The following is an 18,144-nucleotide window of genomic DNA, read 5'->3' as shown; positions in this document are numbered from 1 at the left end:
AATTAACCACTAAGAAGAATATATGCAGTGTATTATTTGTTGAAACTGTACTTCCGATTTGATTTGAAACTGTCTCATTGCTATCTGCTTATCAATAAAACTTTGGAAAAAAAAAAAAGGAAAGCAAGAACTCGAGGACTAACTAATTAAGAGAGGGAAAGCAGAAGAGCTAGGAAACATGAGAAGAGGCAAGCCATACAGTTATATCTGGAAGATGAGTAAGGCAATAATCCTGAGAATCTTCAGAAGATTATTGAATCAAGCAGTTAACTGGAATGATTCTTACTCTAACTATATATACTGATACCTGTGAACTAAGCTACTGCACTGCAGATGGTAATTTGTAATAGTAGGTTCATGCTTGGAGTGCCTGTCATTCTGGTCTTCTGCATACGGGCTGCTTGTCATGACATGCCAGTTGCTGCTGTGCTCTCTCTCAGATAGATGACTATTCAAAAAGAATGGGGTGGTGAATGAAGGCAGGAGACAGCAAAAGGAATGTTGCAGCACTGTCCTGCTTCAAGGTTGTATATGGTTAGATTTCTGGACTTATGTGTAAATGTAAGAATTATATAATTCTTTATGCCTATTTTTACAACAAAAAAAATAAAATAAAATAAAATAAAATGAGTCAAGAATCAAGAAGTTAAAAATGCCACATATTGATTTATTTTTTCAAATGTAAATTTCAATTAAAATTATAATTCCAAATTAAAATGCAAATTTTTAGAAAACATTTGCTCTGGAACAAATCAAAAGAGATGGCTTCTGGGCCTCTTACACCCCACCCCCAGTCTTCCTGACTGAAGGAAAGCAGCAGGCCGAGCTCAGGGACACAGGCGTCAGCACACTCACCGAGGGTTAGAGCCAGAGACTCAGTTCATAGTCTAACAGTCACTTCATCGTGATTTTCTTCCTTTTGAAAATGTATTTGTATGTTCTCTCTCCCTCCCCCCACATATACACGTATCTATACATACGTATATATATAAAATATAACCACCACGGAGCCTACCTGCTAGCTCCTCCTCAGGGTGATCTCAGACACATGCCATAGCCTGCCATGCTGGAAACGCTTGTGCCAAGCAGGTCAGATGAAACACCAGTAAACTCACTATACAACAAATTCTAACTTGCCAGCAAAAAGCTCTTAAGCCCAAGAACTAAACAGACGAACAAGAATAGGCAATTCACAAAAAAAAAAAAAAAAGTGCAAGTGACTGAGTATGGTACATTTTACCAATAAATGCTAGTCAAAGCTATAAAATGTTATTTCAATACAAACAATATAAAAGGATATATCCCGTCTTCATGCTGTAAGATACATTCCTTGTACCTAGACAGGCACAACCTACTGTGATAAACCCGTGTTGATTTGAGTTCTACTTTAATCAGAAAAAGTAAATCAGTGTCTGCGTTAGGAGTGAGTTGGGAAACCACATGGCTATAGAAACTGCTAGCATGTGGCGTCAACGAGCTGGGAGGCTGCTAGAAGGCTGCAAAACCACAGAGCCGGGAATTAATAGTCACTATGTAGTAACTAGGCGCTGGAGCAGTGTATCTGTCACTGAACTGCTAGCATCATGATTCGATAAATTTGAAAGTCCTATTTTACAGAGGAGGCAACCAAGATCAGAAAAATACTGCTCATGACCTAAATAAACAGCAGGGCTACAATTTAACACTCAAACCAACCCTCAAATTTCCTTTTTGTATACAGTTTCATTTTCATTTTAAAACTATAAACAGAGGTGGGGAGATGGCTCGGCAGACTAAGCAACTGCCTGGCAAGCCCAAGGACCCAAGTCCCCCCCCCCCCCCCCCGCAGGCCCCCCCCCCCCATCCTCAGTACCCCCCCCCCCCCCCCCCCCCCCCCCTACCACATGCCCTGCAGGCCCTGAAACTGGGTGTGGTGGGGCATGCCCATAATCCCAGTGTTGGGGAGGCTGAGGCAGGAGGATCACTATGAGTCTGAACTGTGGAGTGAGACCCTGCATCCAATAACTAAGATAAATAAAAGTATAAACAAACTCCAAAAATGGGAGACTGGTTAATTATGGATTACCATTTTAAGTTACTTCATGCAAAAACATGAATGTCTGCTGAGTTAACTTTAATGGAAAAACAGCAGGACGAAATGCAAACAAGGCCTGTGCTCCTTTTGTGCCGCGGTACCTGGTGGCAGCGCTAGCCCACAGCACTGCTCTCTGACACCTGCCAACTACGAGCCCCTCAGGCGCCTGTAAGACGGTGTGTGTCCAGTCAGACCGCCCCCTGTGGGCCTGGGCGGGGCCCCTACATCTAACTCCAGCCCACACTCAAGGAGACTGAATCACCTCTCTGTGAGACAGTTCACAAAGAGCACAGTTGGACCCAAGGGCACGACTCAGAAGCCCTGCGGGCGCCTCCAGCCCACTCCCGTGCTCAGGGCGGCACTGCCTTATTCGCAGTGCTTCCCGCCTCGGGCCAAAAGCTGCTCCCTACAAGCACTACTGTACCACGATGCTTTCTCTAACTACTGCACTGAGAAAAACTGCTAGGCTTGCGTTGTGAGAGGCGTAAGAATCAAAAGAATACATAAATACATATTAAACACTAGTGAATTATGGTATAAATTGTGTTGTATCCTACATTGGAGAACGTGTAACTGATTATAACTGCCACTGGTACTCTTGGTGATCCAGTCCTCTTATGAAAATTTAATTTGCCTTCTCTGACATAGACATGAACTACTATCGAGATAACTCTTAGTACCGAGGCTAAAACTCTAGGATAGTCCCACACACTGCAACAACTCCTGCTAACCTCCCTTGGTCCTCACACCTCGCTGCTAAGAATGGCTCACTGCTGACTATGCTAACTCCTGCTTTGCTCACACCTACTTCCTGTCTCCTTTGTCCTGTTCGCTCATCAAATACATCTCAAGCACAAAATCTTTCCTATCTACCAAGCATAATAATTTAGTAGCATAAGCAAACATCTATATTTACTAGAAAGAAAATGAAACCACTTTCATTTCTCAGTAAGAAAGGAAATGGTGACTTTGTTACACCTAGAAATAATTTTACTGATTAATTCCCATTAATGGAGGGGCTACCTTTTCCCATCGGTAGAGAACTACAAATCTTATTGCTTACATAGTTCAAACACATCTTCCGAAGGAAGAAAAAATATAGGCTGTTGACAGGTTTTTTTCTGTTTTTTTTTTTCCTGTCTTTTTGAAACATGAGTCTCGCTATGCAGCCCAGGCTGGCCTTGAGTGCACTTTGCAGCCCAGGCTGGTCTCAAACTCACAATGATCCTCCTACCTCAGCCCCCGAACACTGGGACTAGAGGTGTGTGCCACCATGCCCAACCATAAATTCTTGATGAGTTAACAATCTGTTTTCATTTTGAAATTTTCAGCATATATCTGCCTTTATAATTATAAAGCCCTGGGGCCAGGGAGATGGCTCAGTAGAATAAGCACTTGCCTGGCAAGTGCAAGGGCCTGAGTTCAATCCCTGGTTCAGCAAAAAAAAATAAAAAATAAAAAAATAAAGCCTAAGCAAATAAGCAAGCGAGGCAAAGCGCTCTCATGGCACACTAGGAGTCATAACCATGGGCTGCTACTACTGGAATGGCAGCCTGTAAACACAGAAGACACAACGTCTACTATGCAGATGGTGGGCAAAAACACTAACCTGAAACCCCAATTTTTTTTTTTTTTTGTATTTTTTAGGGAAGGGTCCACAGGGTATTCAGGGTCTCACTACTAGATCGGACTGATCCCCCTGTTTACAGCCTCTCAAGAGCTGGGATTACAGGCGTGCTGCCATGCCCAGGCCCAGTCTCAATTGCCATCTCTGCACGTCCTAGGGGTGGGGCTGGCACAGTGGCCAGGGATTGAACCCCTGGCCCCTGCTTGCAGGCGCTTTAATCCACTGAGCTATTTGTCCAGCCCAATAACTGTATGATACAATGGAAATTCACAAGCGATTTTCTTTACCATCAAAAATAATTATCTGGAGTGATGTACGAGGCAGCTCGCTGCACTGCTAGTGTATGTCCATGTACACCAATACCAACAGCGCTGCCACTGTGGGGGCCAAACCTGGCTCTCAGCCTGCAGGTTGCAATCGCTGAGCGTATCTTGTGAGCCCTAACCAGAAACCACACAGGTAGATACAATGTCACAAAAATAAAACCGTGTATTTTTGTGAATAAAAAAGGTACGCCGGCTGGGGAGATGGCTCAGTAGGATAAGCGCTTGACTGGCAAACGCAAGGATCTGAGTTCAATCCCTGGTTCCATCAAAAAAAAAAAAAAAAGTATGCCTAACTACGCATGGTGCTTCCAACAAGGATCAAGTGAACGAAACAGCTGGTGAAACTACATGACACATTTCATACATGCAACTAACATACTCAGAGCTGCGGAAGGTATGAACATAAACAGTGCTCCTTTTTTTTTTTTTTTTTTTTTTGCGGAACCGGGGATTGAACTCAGTCTCCCCAGCCCCCAGTGCTCCTATTTTATGGTAAGGTCCTAAAAGAATGATTTACATTCAGAAATATACAACAATAGGTACACAAAGATTATGCTGGGGAAAAAATAGCCACTCCTCAGTCAATAATCTAACACAGAATACAAACAAGTTCTCATCCTTAAGATGTATCAGGAAATCCTAAGAAACTGAAGAGGGAGAGCTGAGTGCAGGGCAGTGATCCACCAGAGGGGAAGCCTGGAGGCTGGCAGGGGCTGCAACAGCCCTGGGAGGTGAGGAAGAAGAACGCTGAGGTCCAGGTCAGCCCAGGCTGCACGGGGACATCCGGCCTCAAAAGGGAAACAAAGAACACAGAGGCTTCAAAGCGCTGAATGGCACGACGAAGACATCTTTGAGAAATCAGACCAAAAAGAAAAACAGAAATGGTGAGAGAAATAAAAAAGCTCTAAAAGTACAAAGCAGTGGGAAGAACCAGGTTGGTTAGAGCACGGGAAGTTAAAATTGGGAAAGTCCTTGAAAGTCGAGTATTCTTTTGTTTTAAAAACAACTAGAAACAAACTGCAATATACAAAGGGGAGTGAGGACAGCGGAATTTTATGAAAATTAACTTGATAATGTTCCTCCATATGTCACTATACCTGCAGCTGACTCAACTGCAACCAAGGCACAATCCCACCTCCAATTCCTCCCGACACCACCTGCTGCTAATCCTTTCAATGACATCTCACGCATCTCTCATCACTTTTTACACCAACTGCTAAGACTTCAGCACAAACTGCTACTACTGACCTTACTTCTATTGGTGACATGGGAAAGCACTGACAGAGCCACACCCAGCACTCGGGAGGCTGAGGCAGGAGGATCAGAGCAAGTCCAAGGCCAGCCTGAACTGCACAGCCAGACCCTGTCTCAGAGAGAGAGAGAGAGAGAGAGAGAGAGAGAGAGAGAGAGAGACAGAGACAGAGAGAGAGAGACAGAGACAGAGAGACAGAGACAGACAGACACAGAGACAGACACAGAGACAGACAGAGAGACAGAGAGATAGAGAGACAGACAGACAAGACAGACATGGACAAAGATGTTCCTACAATAGAGCCTACGACCATGACAATGCCGACATTTCTCAGGCTGAGGCCCTCTGAGCCCCACTCCCTCTCGACTAGTCTGCTGTCGCTTCTCTCCGATGCTCCCACGCTAGACAGAGATACATGCTCATTTTCTGTTGCTCTCCTGTCTCCTTTGCCCAGCATCTTCCTCTTCGGCTTTATTTTTCATGTTTATACACATTTTCCACATACAGTGTGGTCAACTCTTCAATGCCTAGTGATCCAATTTTGGAACACCCATAGGAACTCAGTGAAATGTACTATTCTCTTTAAATTCTTGTCCCTTGAATTTTTGGAGATAACCCATATGACTTTTCATGTAAAAATTTAAAGAATTTTCACTTTTCAGCATAAATGGGCTAACTGGATTTTAAAAGGAAAAAAGGAGAACCCCTGAAACGCTGCTCCCCCTTAGCTTTTCTCACAGCCCCCCACTGCTCATGAAGTCCAAGCTTCGGGATGTGCTCTGTATGTGTAAATATGAGCGTATGTAGCCCCTCTGGATCAGTCTCTCTTCAGTCACAACTTTTCCCATTCGTTAATGGGAGTTTAACACTCTGGAATGAGTCAATTACCCTTATTATGACTTTTTTTTCTCTATGACATGAATCACATGAATTCCCTGCCACTTCACTTTTTAACCATTTCATCTTTTAATCATAATTTCAAGAGCCTCTCTCACCTGTGTTAGGTTGTGTCACTCTCCTGTGCTCCTGGACACATCACCGCTTGTGTTTGTCCTCTCACCTTCACCCTTGCTCCAGTAAAATTAACCTATATTTGTTCTGAAGGCATGTAAGAAATGACAGCTCAACTAACGCTGACCTCAGACAAAGGCAGGCAGTCTCTGAGCGCATAAGCCACAGTGATGCAGAGGCTGTTCGCCTGACACAGCTAAAATTCAACACTGAGAACACTGAAGCCCAACCGGCTCAGCCTGCACGGTGAAGGGCTCTGGTCAGGATTCTGGAGAAGCTAGGTTTGTTTCCCCTCGTGAAGTATCCTGTTTGGAATGTACTCGGTGCTAGTAGACCGGGGACGAGGGACGAGGGACGTAAGGTTAGCAAGCTCTGCTCTAAATGGTAACACGGACATGGAGGTTGCTACCATGCCTTCAAGAGTAGGAGACAACAGCGGTACACTCACAGAGCGCGAGGAGTAAGAAACAAAGCAGGAAGACCCCTGAGGGACAAAGTAAGATCCTTGAAGCAGCGCCACCGAGAAGACGCGGAGGCCAAAGGTGCATGTGCACAAAGACTCAAGCAGGGGCCGCGGCGCCCACCTGAGACGGCTTGCACAGGGGCACATTCCCAAGGTGGCAGCACACACCACAATAGGCCACAGCCCCGCAGGTGATGCCAGAGAAGCCTGCCCCCTTCCCCCGCATGCTCTTCTCTCCCGTCCTGGACACGAGCAAAAGTGCACATAAACAACCCTGATTTAATGAAAGAAGATAATAAATAGCTTAAATAACGTACCTTTGATTTTTTGTTCAGTGGCCTAAAATAAAAACAAACAAACAAAAAACAATGTAAATATGAAACTGAAATGGATTGTTATGATCAAATGCTCAAATATTATTACATAAGATATATACATTTTTATTAAATATGGAACTGGTTACTGAGATGAAGTGCACAGGAAAAGATCCGCAAAGAAAGCGTGCTCCCTCACTGTTCCCACCCTGTGCTTAGTAATTGTAGGAGACCGCATGGTTCCTCAAATACAGGCACTGTGTGACCATACGATCTTTAAGAGGAGGACTGCACTTGTTTCATCGCTTAGTTTAAAAACCATTTTTATATAACTGTCACTTAGATGTAATGAAATTGATAAAATTTGCAAGTTTTAATGGCTTCAACGTTGTTACCAATTATAAAAGATGAATTATATTTTTTAGAAAAGCTACATCTAACGTCTTTGGCCAAATGGCAATAAACCACTTCTGGGGTTAGACTGCTAGTATACAGATAACGTGGTTAAACCTGAAATGTCTAGTCTCTTCTGACACAAGTGACAATTCACTAAAACTGCTGTGATCAGAAGCTGAACTGACACGCACGCTGCTGTCCTGGGGCCTTCTTCCACTGTCACTGTTTCTAACACCACAGCCCAGGAGAGGGGCTAGAAAATGAGCAGGGTCGTGTCAAGATGAAGAGTCTCACCCTAAGGGGCGCAGGCGCAGGCCCTGGGCAGAGGCCGCTCATCAAGACCGACTGAAGGGGAGACTGAAAGAAGAGACGGGTGAGTGAGAAGGGGGCGAGCTGACAAGACTGGATAATTAGTAGCTGAGTCATCGACTTATTCTGGGCTGAAGACAAAGCTCATCATGAGCGTGACAACTCATTTTGCTTAGTCATATTGCTATTAAGTTACTCAAATCCTATTTTAATTACATCACTATAGATATAGATGGTAAAAACTATGGAAATTGCCCTCACTGAAATCACACCCAGTATTAACCTTCCCTTCAGGGTTGATCCAAGCACAGAAGTGCTTTACCAAGTGTTAGAGGATTAGAGGTACACAAAATGATGCAGGCCCATCTGTTACTCTAGGAATTAAAATTAAAAAATTAAGTCAGGAAAATGCTGGAAGACCAGTCCACTAGCCTGACAATGTTGATTTCTATGGGAAATCAGTCTTCATTAGAGAGAGCTTAGCAGGGAACCCTTTTAAGTATTGCAAGTGTTGCGCCAAAAAATTTTCTAAAGCCAAAAAATTAATATAAAAATTACTTTGCATATTGAAAGCCTTTCTTTAAAAAACTCTCTGAATCTTGTTCAAAAGATAAGAAAGCACGACCATACTACTAAAACCCAATACTGCTCTCCTAGGTCCTACAATATAAATGATGTGTACAAGCAACTCCTCTGGGAAAACCTCTGTGTGTCACTGTATATTCTGTAATCTGCAGAGATGGCCCCGAGGAGACACCCCAAATGTCTGTCTTTTAGGACACTCAGCAAATACATAATACATTTAAGGACTGTGGTACACAGAAACTAAAACCTCTTTAATTTATTAGGAAGAAATGCAACTGACAGTTTCCATGTTTAAAATAACTCTGTGGAACTCATATTATTAAAATAAGAATATTCCAAGTGGGCTCAGTAATTTCAGCAGTAACCATACACCATTCAGAACAGTAGCCACTGGCCACATGTGGCCACTCCTCACTGCAGGGTGACTAGTATAAACACAAATGTGCAAAACGTAGACAGTACTTCTAATATCTATTTTTTTAAAGATAAAATACCTGACATCCTTTCACTAATATTAATAATCATCATTAACATTACTACATAGTAATACTCTGGCTCTACTGGGTTTCATAAAGTATTTTAAATTATCTTCAATTTTTTTTTTTTATTTTTTAAATGACCTTACCATAAAAACCCTCTGGGTCTCAGTTTCCCTCAAATGGACAAACTGTCTTGCTTATCTTTCGAGGCTATTTGTTTTAAGATTTTTTTTTTAAATGTATGTATTTGATACAGGGCCTCGCTATGCAGTGCAGAGTGGAGCGATCCTCCCGTCTCAGACTTCCCAGCGCTGGGATCACAGGCATTTGCCATCATGCTCGGTTCCGGGGCGAGCACAGCAATGCGCTAGCAGGGACTGAACCTGAGTCCTTGCGCTTGCCCGGCAGGCACTTAGCCGGGCGAGCTATCTCCCCAGCCTTTTCCAGGCCATTAGGAAAAACAAAACATGAAAGATCTTTTTTGGAAAAAAAAACACTATACTGTTTATATGTGAGGTATTATTGGATATTCTCCTACACAAGAGGATTAAAAAATCCTGGCAAATCTAGAAAAATTATTCCCATTTTTAGTATTTTTCCCTTTAAAAAAGTCTGAGCTGTGATCTCCAAGTAATCAGGACGGGTGCCTCAGTTCACTCGTGAAGGCACCAGCTGTGGGACAGGCCGCGAGCTCTGTACAGGCTCTGCCTGCCTGTCTCACTTCTGAAATTCCTGAGCACCTGTCAGTGGGAAAGAGGTCAGGGTCCGACTTCAGGCTGTGAGCCCTGGCCCTCCGCAGGCTGTGGGGCCCTGATCAGTTAGTTAGGTCCTCTCCTGCTTACTCTCCTCCTCCACAAATGCAAAGGCAGACACACTGCCTCAGAGTCGCTGCTTAGGAAACTGAGGAATAATCCCTGGCTGCCATCACCTGCTGTGCTCTGGCTCCCCCTTCTCTTGCCTTTAGACATGAGCTGACTCTGGTCATTTGCAACACCCAACACTTGCTTTCCTATGATTTAGCAAGTAGAACTCAGGCCTCCTAAATAATTAAAAAAAAAAAAAAAAGATAAATAAGACTATGGTACAGTAAGGGGCACACTGTAAGCTAACCCTAGGTGAGGTGCCCTAGGTGAAAGCCAGCCATTCAGCCTGGTTAGGTTACCACCATGGTCACTGAGAAGGTACCAATTAGACTGCTATGTTCTCTCAAAAGGGAGTAAGTCAGAAGGTGTCTACAGCCTCAGTCTCATTTAAACTTTAATTTAGTGTGCTCTAATCAATAAAGCCTGTGAAATTCCCTTCGGCTCTTACAAGAAACAGCCATCCCATCAATGTCAGAGTCATTCTTTGATGCCAAGAGGTCCTGGTTTGTACAGCTGCTTCCTTCCAGCCCTCCACTCCTAGCTGCTTCCCAGGAGCACAGCTGTGTGCTTAAGTACAGGTTCTCCTCAATTCCCCCTCTATAGTTAACCTATCTCTCAGCCTCCCTTTTCCGCATTAGTTTCCTTAAGATCCCCCTGAGAAAGTTTTTCTACAAACAGCCTGGAGAGAAAGCCACGGCTGTGCTACCACTCTTGGCTTCTAAGTGTGGAGATTAAACTTCCACGTTCCAGCAAACTGCTTTCTAGGCCTAAGAATCAAAAGACAGCAACACAGCCCTGATCCTGGATGTGAAAGAATGGCACATTCAGAAATTAGGAGATTTTTCAAGCACAAAAAATTAAAAAAGAACTCATCCAGACATTAACATCTGTATTAGAGATAGAGTACTGAAATATATATATATATATATATATATATATATATATAATTTTTTTAATCACCCAATATTGTATAAAATGGGGCTGGGGAGATGGCTCAGTGGAATAAGCGCGTCCCTGGCAAGCACAAGGGTATGAGTTCAATCCCCAGTTCCGCAAAAAAAAAAAAAAAAAAAAAAAAAAAACATTTTAAATTTATGTGTAAATAATATGCAAAATGAGTAAAGCTATCAGAGTTAAAATATTGTGGTGAGCTCTTTGGTATGCAATTATTTACAGAAGGAGTTATGCTACCTGTCTTCTTAATTTAAAATACAAAATAATCCATGGTATAAATTTAAATATCTTTAAAAGACCAGGTGGTCTTTCTGAGTTAAATAGACATATTTCTTGCATATTCAGGGCATAAGGACTTACTTTATGCCCTAATACAAAAATTATCATAACATATTATTTCCCAAGGTTTACCTTTAGGTGGGGAGACATAGATCAAAAGTGTAAGATCGTGTTCTGCATCGAAAGGGTAGTCATGGCAAGAGCTCTGCAAAAGCATTCACCAGAGCAATTAGAAGATTTAATTTCAATTCCTGATTCTGACATCACGATGAAACCAAGATTAGCCACTTCATTCATTCTGATGCTAAGGTTTCCTTGGACTGAAAATAAATGCATCGGAACAGAAATCTGAAGTCTTTTTCGGAAATCAAAGTACAATGCACATCACAACAGGCAGACTGCTTCGTTATGCCTTTGCGTAACTAGGCCCACCCACCTGGTGTGTGCTTGTCTGCCACCTGCCTAGAGAGACCCGCTCACAAACACAGCCTCTAGGAAGCGTGTCGTAAAACTCCTGTGACGCACAGTCTTTCCTATGGCCTAAAGGGGGCCAATCTGGGAAATTTCTAAAAAGCTATTTGATAAAACAGTCTATGGAAATATCAGACGTCTTCACTTCACCAACAGGTTGTATCAAATCCAGCCAAAGGTGACTTTCTGAAACTTGGAGCACGGTCTTGCACTGGCAGTGTAGAACGTTAAACTTAACACACTCTAGACATATCACACGCTCCTTTACACTGTGCTCAGTGGACAGATATCACAGGGCCCACCGGACACGCAACAGTATCCTACAGAGCCTGAAATTTGGCAAAAGAAAGCTTATCTCTAGAGTCTGATCTTTCTAGTAGGACGCTGTAGGGATGACAGCCTGCAGCAAGGGGTGAGGAGGGACGACATGGGAAGGCGCGAGCAGCTCACTTCCAGGCCTGGTGTGAACCTGAAGAGCACAGTCACCACACTGTTTGCTGGAGGCTACCTCATGCTGGGCACACCGAAGGAACCACTGCCACTGAGCTGATGACTCAGAAACTGGGCTATGAAAGAATGCAACGATGAACTTCAGCAGTTAGACTCACCGATACAACTTAGACATAGTATACTCACAAAAATACGGTATTTAAAAAATCATTCTAGTGTCTTGGGCTTCTTTTCCAACCATTCTACATACTGTTCTACATTCTGAATGGATAGCTAAATCTGGAGCCCTTAGGTGGCAGGACAAACAGGAACCTAACAATGACAAAGCATAACGAAGCCCATGCTAGTCTAACTACTAATCTTATATAAAGGAGACCCAAGCATCCTGTTCAATGGATTTTGATGTGTCACAGAAGCTCTTGCCATTGGGTAAATGATCTTCATGCCACTGAACAAGAGTTTGACGAGCCTCTCCTTAACTTTAGACAAAAATCCTAAGCAAAAGCTGAGCAGACCTGAAGACTGTCTTACACCAGTCTCTGCAGAGGGCCAAGGCACCGCCCATACTAACAACCCACACAAGAAACCTACCAACAGGCATACACCCCTGCGTCCCTTCCTGATAACCCGAGACAGCAGCCGAAAGACGCGAGTGGGGTCACCAATCACCTCATCTTTTTGTTGTTGTTGTTGTTATGAGCAGAATATATTTATTGAGAGAAAGGAAGCTCCTGTCCGAGAGAGGGACAAGAGTGGGACCCGAGTATAACCTCATCTTGTACTTGGTTCTCCAAAATGCTCTGTACTCCACTGCTCCCCACACACACCCTAACTCGGACACTGTAACTGAATTATTAGCTCACTCTCTCCCCTTCTGTATCCCCTACTCTCTCTCTTAGGCAGATTCTGTGGACTACTTGGTTATTTCCGCCAGTGCCTCACTTTGGCACCTGCTGCTTCCAACCCAATTCCACATTTTCCCTACTAGACTCCACTTTTGTGTGTCTTATCTCCTGTCACTGCTGCTGGTGGCTTCTCCCAATGGAACCCGTGCCTCAGCACGCCTGGGCGCTGCTTTCTGAGTTTACCTGCCGCCTTCACTCTTCTCCTCCTTACTCACCTGAATCATTTCTATTCTGAGGAAATTTCCTGCCTTCAGGCCCCATCTCAGACTCATAGGCACCTCTAACAACAGTTTCCCGTAAACACCTCACCCATCAACTCTGTATCCTACCCGTTTTTCCTTACTGAACAGGGATGCTGCTGTAGTCTATATCCAATTCCTAGCCCAGTGTTCAGCCTGAGAGCAGCATATGAAAGTTACAGTAATCTTTCATTAAACTAGAGAAATAAAACAGTAATTTCATTTTAGAGTATTTTAAGGTCCTTGAAACCTTGATATAGATGACTGCTAAGCTTAACTATCAATAGTCTTTAGTTTTAAAAAATTTTATGAAGACAAATCATTGTTGCCTTAACGTAGATTGCTTTGGCTACAGTTTTTTGTATTGGTTAGAGTTCTCATACATTTACTGTCTCAGATTTATTTTAAAGTGCTGTACCTTAATATAAACTACTAATTTTAAAAAATCAGCTCAGGAAGCAAACAAAAATGTAAGAGGAGGGGCCAGGGAGATAGCTCAGTAGAGTAAGTGCCTGCCTGGCAAGTGCAAGGTCCTGAGTTCAAAGGGGGGATGGGGGATGGAAGAGGAAAGTAACACTTTATTCCCTACTGTATTACAATTTCCTTAAATACTATATTCCTGTTACTTTTTACCCTACTGTGCTAATGTACCATTTTATTTTACTGCCAAATGTAAGGAAACTAAGGCCCAGAGAGCCTAAATAAAATTTAAGGCCACACTGTCTGTCCTATGCACCCTGTGGGAAAAGGTGGCTTCAAATTCTCTCTGTGAGGCAATCACACTCTTCCCACCTAGATAATTATGAACAGCTAAGTGAAAGTTAAAGAACTGTATAATGTACTTACCTTGGAAAAACTATCAGAAAGATTAAATACTGTTTTAAATTGTACACACTCAGCAAGCCACTTCATATGCATATTTAAATACATTAAATAGTAAAATGAATCTCCACTGAAATTAAAACATTAAATCAAATGCTTCAAAAAAACCAGATAAATTTTTTTAGTCTGTTAAATCACTTAACATAAAGTTTATCATATACTACCTTCTTTTGAGCAGCTTCCTTCTTTTTCTTGTCGTCTTTTTTCTTTTTCTTTTCTTCCATCAACTGTTCGTCTTCTTGCACTAAACCCCTGAACCATATAGTAGCAATTAACTTTCCCAAAATGTATTAAGAACAAAAATAGCTGTACACAGATGCATTTTGATTAGAAGACAAGACAAACTTTTATCTTTCACTAAAATAAAACACAATCTGCAACCTAATCGTGCAACATTGTATGATTCACTTTTCTTAAATCCATAGGACTTTCCACAAGTACAACTGCTTTTATCTTACTGATGTAGCAACAAGACAACCTAAAGCTAGCACATTTTATACTGGAAAATGAGCAATTCTCTCCAATTCTGACACGTAAAAGCTATCAGGTAAGTTAGTGCTATGTGACACTTTCTTACTGGCGGACACTCCAGTTACAAACAGTAGCTAATCCACTCCTGCACAAGCATCCTGGGTACCATTTGTTAGCTTTCCTTTTTCCAAACAACTTTAGAAATAATTTTAGGGTACAAGTTGTATTCACACACAGGTGGTTTGTACTTCGGCATTACATTAATTTTATATTCTACAAACATCTCAAAAGTATTCTATCAATTCTTAGTAAACAATCTATGCTTTATATAAATTTAAATATATTAAATCAAATGCTCAAAGTTGTCAAAAAATCCTCTGGCTTAGAATTTCAAAATGTGTCTCTCCTTACCCTGCTATCCTCCACCTAAATTTAGAGAAAAAGTCATAATTGCACTCATAGCTGATGAATAAACAAGAGTGAAGAAAGCCACATTCAAGAATAAACACAGTCTATAAAAGGATGTACCTGTCATCCTATCTGGTGAAACTCCAAAAAGGTCTCAAGATCAGAAAAAGAGAAGTAGGGATGGGGCAAAAAGGCTGCCTAGCACTGTCCCAGGCCGCCTGCTGCCCCACCGCTTGCACTCTTCCTAAAATAATCCTCAGGGGTCAAAGGGCAGCCTTTGCAGCAGCCCGCCCCAGACCCCTGAAGCACTGCCCAGAAGTCTGGGTCCTTCACCTAAGCCTGCACCCACCTTGGATTCAGGGAAGCGGAGCCTTAGGACCTCTCCACAAGCTCACCCCCAGGCTGGAGCACTCACCCCACAGGAAGTGAGGCTGCCCCTCTGGGCAGGAGGCTTCATCCTCTCCTCTCCTGTTAGGACCTGGGTGACCCCTCAAGCCCTGATGGCTCTCCCCAGACCCCACAGAAACAGTTCTAATAACCCAGATCTATCACAACGCCATCTGTCCAGCAGCCCTGAAGGCTCACCAAACTTCCCAGCAACAAAAACCGTAAGTCCTTCACTCTGCTCCTTTTGCTTTATAAACCCCGATGTTTTTGTCAACCCCTGAAAACAGATCCTGACTTCTTGTGCTTCCTTCCCAGCATGGCTGTGTTAAGTAAAGCCCCTTCCTTGTCCCTCATCACTGTCCATCTCCTTGGAGACACAGGGTGAGTGGCTGAGCCTGTCCGCCGGGGCTTTCTTCACCTGGAGCTTACCCGGTAACCACACCTAACACAAGGTGGGGGAAACTTGCCCCTGCTATCTGTGCTCATCACCCTGAGTTAGAACCTGCAACTTCGGTCCTAAGGCCAACAAGCCAAGAAGTTACTGTACCAGATACTTAAATAATGATCACAAACAAAAATATGTAACAGTTCCCTAAGGAAGCTTGCTGGAGGAAGCAAGAGGTACAGGGATACGAACTAGACTACTGGGAAACAGAAAAGCATAAGGCCAGAATGCACAGGGCAGTGGGGACGAAGCAGAAGGTAAAATGAAAACAAGTACCCAAAAACTACAAGGGTGCGCTACAGTGAACACAGTAAAACGAAGGTGGCTTTTCTGATGCAGTGAAAAATGAATGCATGGCAAGGACAACGGGTAACACGCAGCTTAGTAAATGTAAGTACATGGCTGCTCAAATCAGCCAACAGGTAAAAGAGGTGGAGGGCTCCTTGCTCTGCCTCAATGCCCTCTGCGATGAGGAGATCTGCCACGGGCAGCAGGAGCAGCAGTGCAAACTCGTCCCCACCGACCATGACTCGCTCAATCGCGTTCTGGGTGAGGACACGGGGCGGACGCTCACTCACCTCACTCACACTTCGAGCTTGGGAAAGCCAAGGGCTGAGGAAAGCGAGGGCAAGAGAGAGAGGCCGAGGAGGAGGAGGAAGAAACAGAGGGAACTGAGGTCGTACACTACTGCTGCGCTTCCAGTCCTGAGATGGGAATCAAAAGCCAAAGCTGGGCTGGGGAGATGGCTCAAGTGGTCTAAAGCACCTACTTAGAACAAGCTCAGCAAAGCACAGGGACGGCGGTTCAATCCCCCAGCACCACATGCCAGCCAGCCCCGCCCCCTGGTGGGCTGAGCTGGCCACACACACACATACACACACACACACAAATAAATAAATAAATAAAAATTAAAAAAAAAAGCCAAAGCTAATTACCAGTTCTGATCACCTACATTCAACCTCCCCGTCTTCAGATTAAAACTGGGGATAAATGGCCACGTGATGGCCACTCCATGGTATTTTATAGGCATAGAGAGGAATATGTGCTAGCACAGTTTCTAAGTACTTGCCTAGAAATGAGAGCATCTCACCGGTACACAGCAGCACCCAAGACTGCCTACCCCACGCGTCAGGGATAACCATGAGCATTCGTTCTTTGCAGACTGTCAGGTACAGATGTGCTCGTCTGAGCTGTCACTGTAGCTGTTCTCCACAACATGTGCTCTGGGTGGAATTTTTTCTCCTTTGTCAAACTTCACACACTTCTGTTGACGTTACGTTTTACTAGATGGAAACAGTCCTCATGGTACTTAAAGATGTGTACATCTCCACTCAGGATAGTATTACAAAAACACCGGAGGGCCAGGGAGTGGAATAAGTGCTTCCCTGGCAAGCGCAAGGGCCTGGGTTCAATCCCCGGTTCCACACACACAAAAAAAAAACCCCAAAAACCAAACCTGATACTCTAAACATAGGAAAAAAGTTTTGTCCAACATCACCACACCTATTAACCATATTTTCTCTGATCTCCTATTTAAGAAAACTAAACTGGGGTAGTGGAAGGGTAAATCTGCCAAAACATATATACACACTTGAAGAAAAGAAAAATAGTACGATTTTTTTTCAACAGATGGTGTTACCTCATATGGGGGACTCTAGAGGAAGTCATATATCACAGAAAAGCCACAGCCCTGGGGGCCCTGAGGGAACAAACGGAAGATACATGGTGGCCACCTCGTGACCCAGATGCCTGGGAGCTCACTGCCACTGCCATGAGCACCTCTTGTGATGGTAGAGGCCAAAGGTAACTTGCACGAATCTCACGGTGTCTCAATACATTTGGTATTAAAATACTGGTACAAGTTTTTCTTTTCCTGAAGTATGTATAGATTTTTTTGGCAGACTGTGTGTGTGTGTGTGTGCGCGCGCGCACAGATATAGGTAAATAACAATTCCATCTGTGCCCAAATACCCCTGCTTCCATGATTCAAATGCTAGTAAAGATTCATTTAAGACATCTAACTATATCAAGGTATCTATCAAAAGGAATAAAAGTGATGGATCGGAAATGTCCAAGTGCCACAAAGACATTCCAATCAATAATCATTCACTCTTCAAGGATACTGACAAGATACTTTGGGTCTGTAAGTTCTGCGAACCTGCATTACAACTTTATGCAAACTGGACTCTGCTTTCATTGGTACTTAGTGTTTTGGTTACTTACACCCCGTGTCACACATACAAAGCCTCTGAGGTAACAGCAGACAAAGAAAAACCAGTCCCTGAGGGATCTTCAGACGACAGAGATGCCTCTTCCCTAGCTGGAGATGAGTGTATACTTATCGAATCCATCACCTATACACCCAAGATCTGTGAACTCTGCTGGATGCAAGCTGTTTTTCAAAGTTATTTTTAATACACAAAATAAGAGAATGAAATATTTGGATTGGAGAAAATTCACAGATCAAGATTAAGATGGCATAATCTACTCCTATATTCAACCTGAGTTTTGGATTTTGCTCTCATCTTCCAACAACCAATACAAGTCTTTTATT

The 18,144-nt window shown here is 43.3% G+C and overlaps 1 protein-coding gene across 1 annotated transcript in view; it reads right to left on the bottom strand.

The window, feature by feature from the left end:
* Tnrc6a (trinucleotide repeat containing 6A) overlaps nt 1-14,056 on the bottom strand; it is a 67,887-nt gene extending 53,831 nt beyond the window's left edge. Inside the window, exons 1-2 of the mRNA XM_023715220.1 lie at nt 14,044-14,056; nt 7,071-7,092 (exon numbers count right to left, since the gene is read on the bottom strand). The gene's annotated coding sequence lies outside the window, so the exon portion shown is untranslated. The remainder of the gene's footprint in view (nt 1-7,070; nt 7,093-14,043) is intronic.
* Between the last annotated feature and the right edge of the window lie 4,088 nt (nt 14,057-18,144).

This window comes from Octodon degus, unplaced genomic scaffold, assembly GCF_000260255.1.
Source record: "Octodon degus isolate 3935 unplaced genomic scaffold, OctDeg1.0 scaffold00001, whole genome shotgun sequence".
Lineage (NCBI taxonomy): Eukaryota > Metazoa > Chordata > Mammalia > Rodentia > Octodontidae > Octodon > Octodon degus.
The sequence above is the reverse complement of the archived record's forward strand: the minus strand, read 5'-3'. Positions and strand labels throughout refer to the sequence as shown.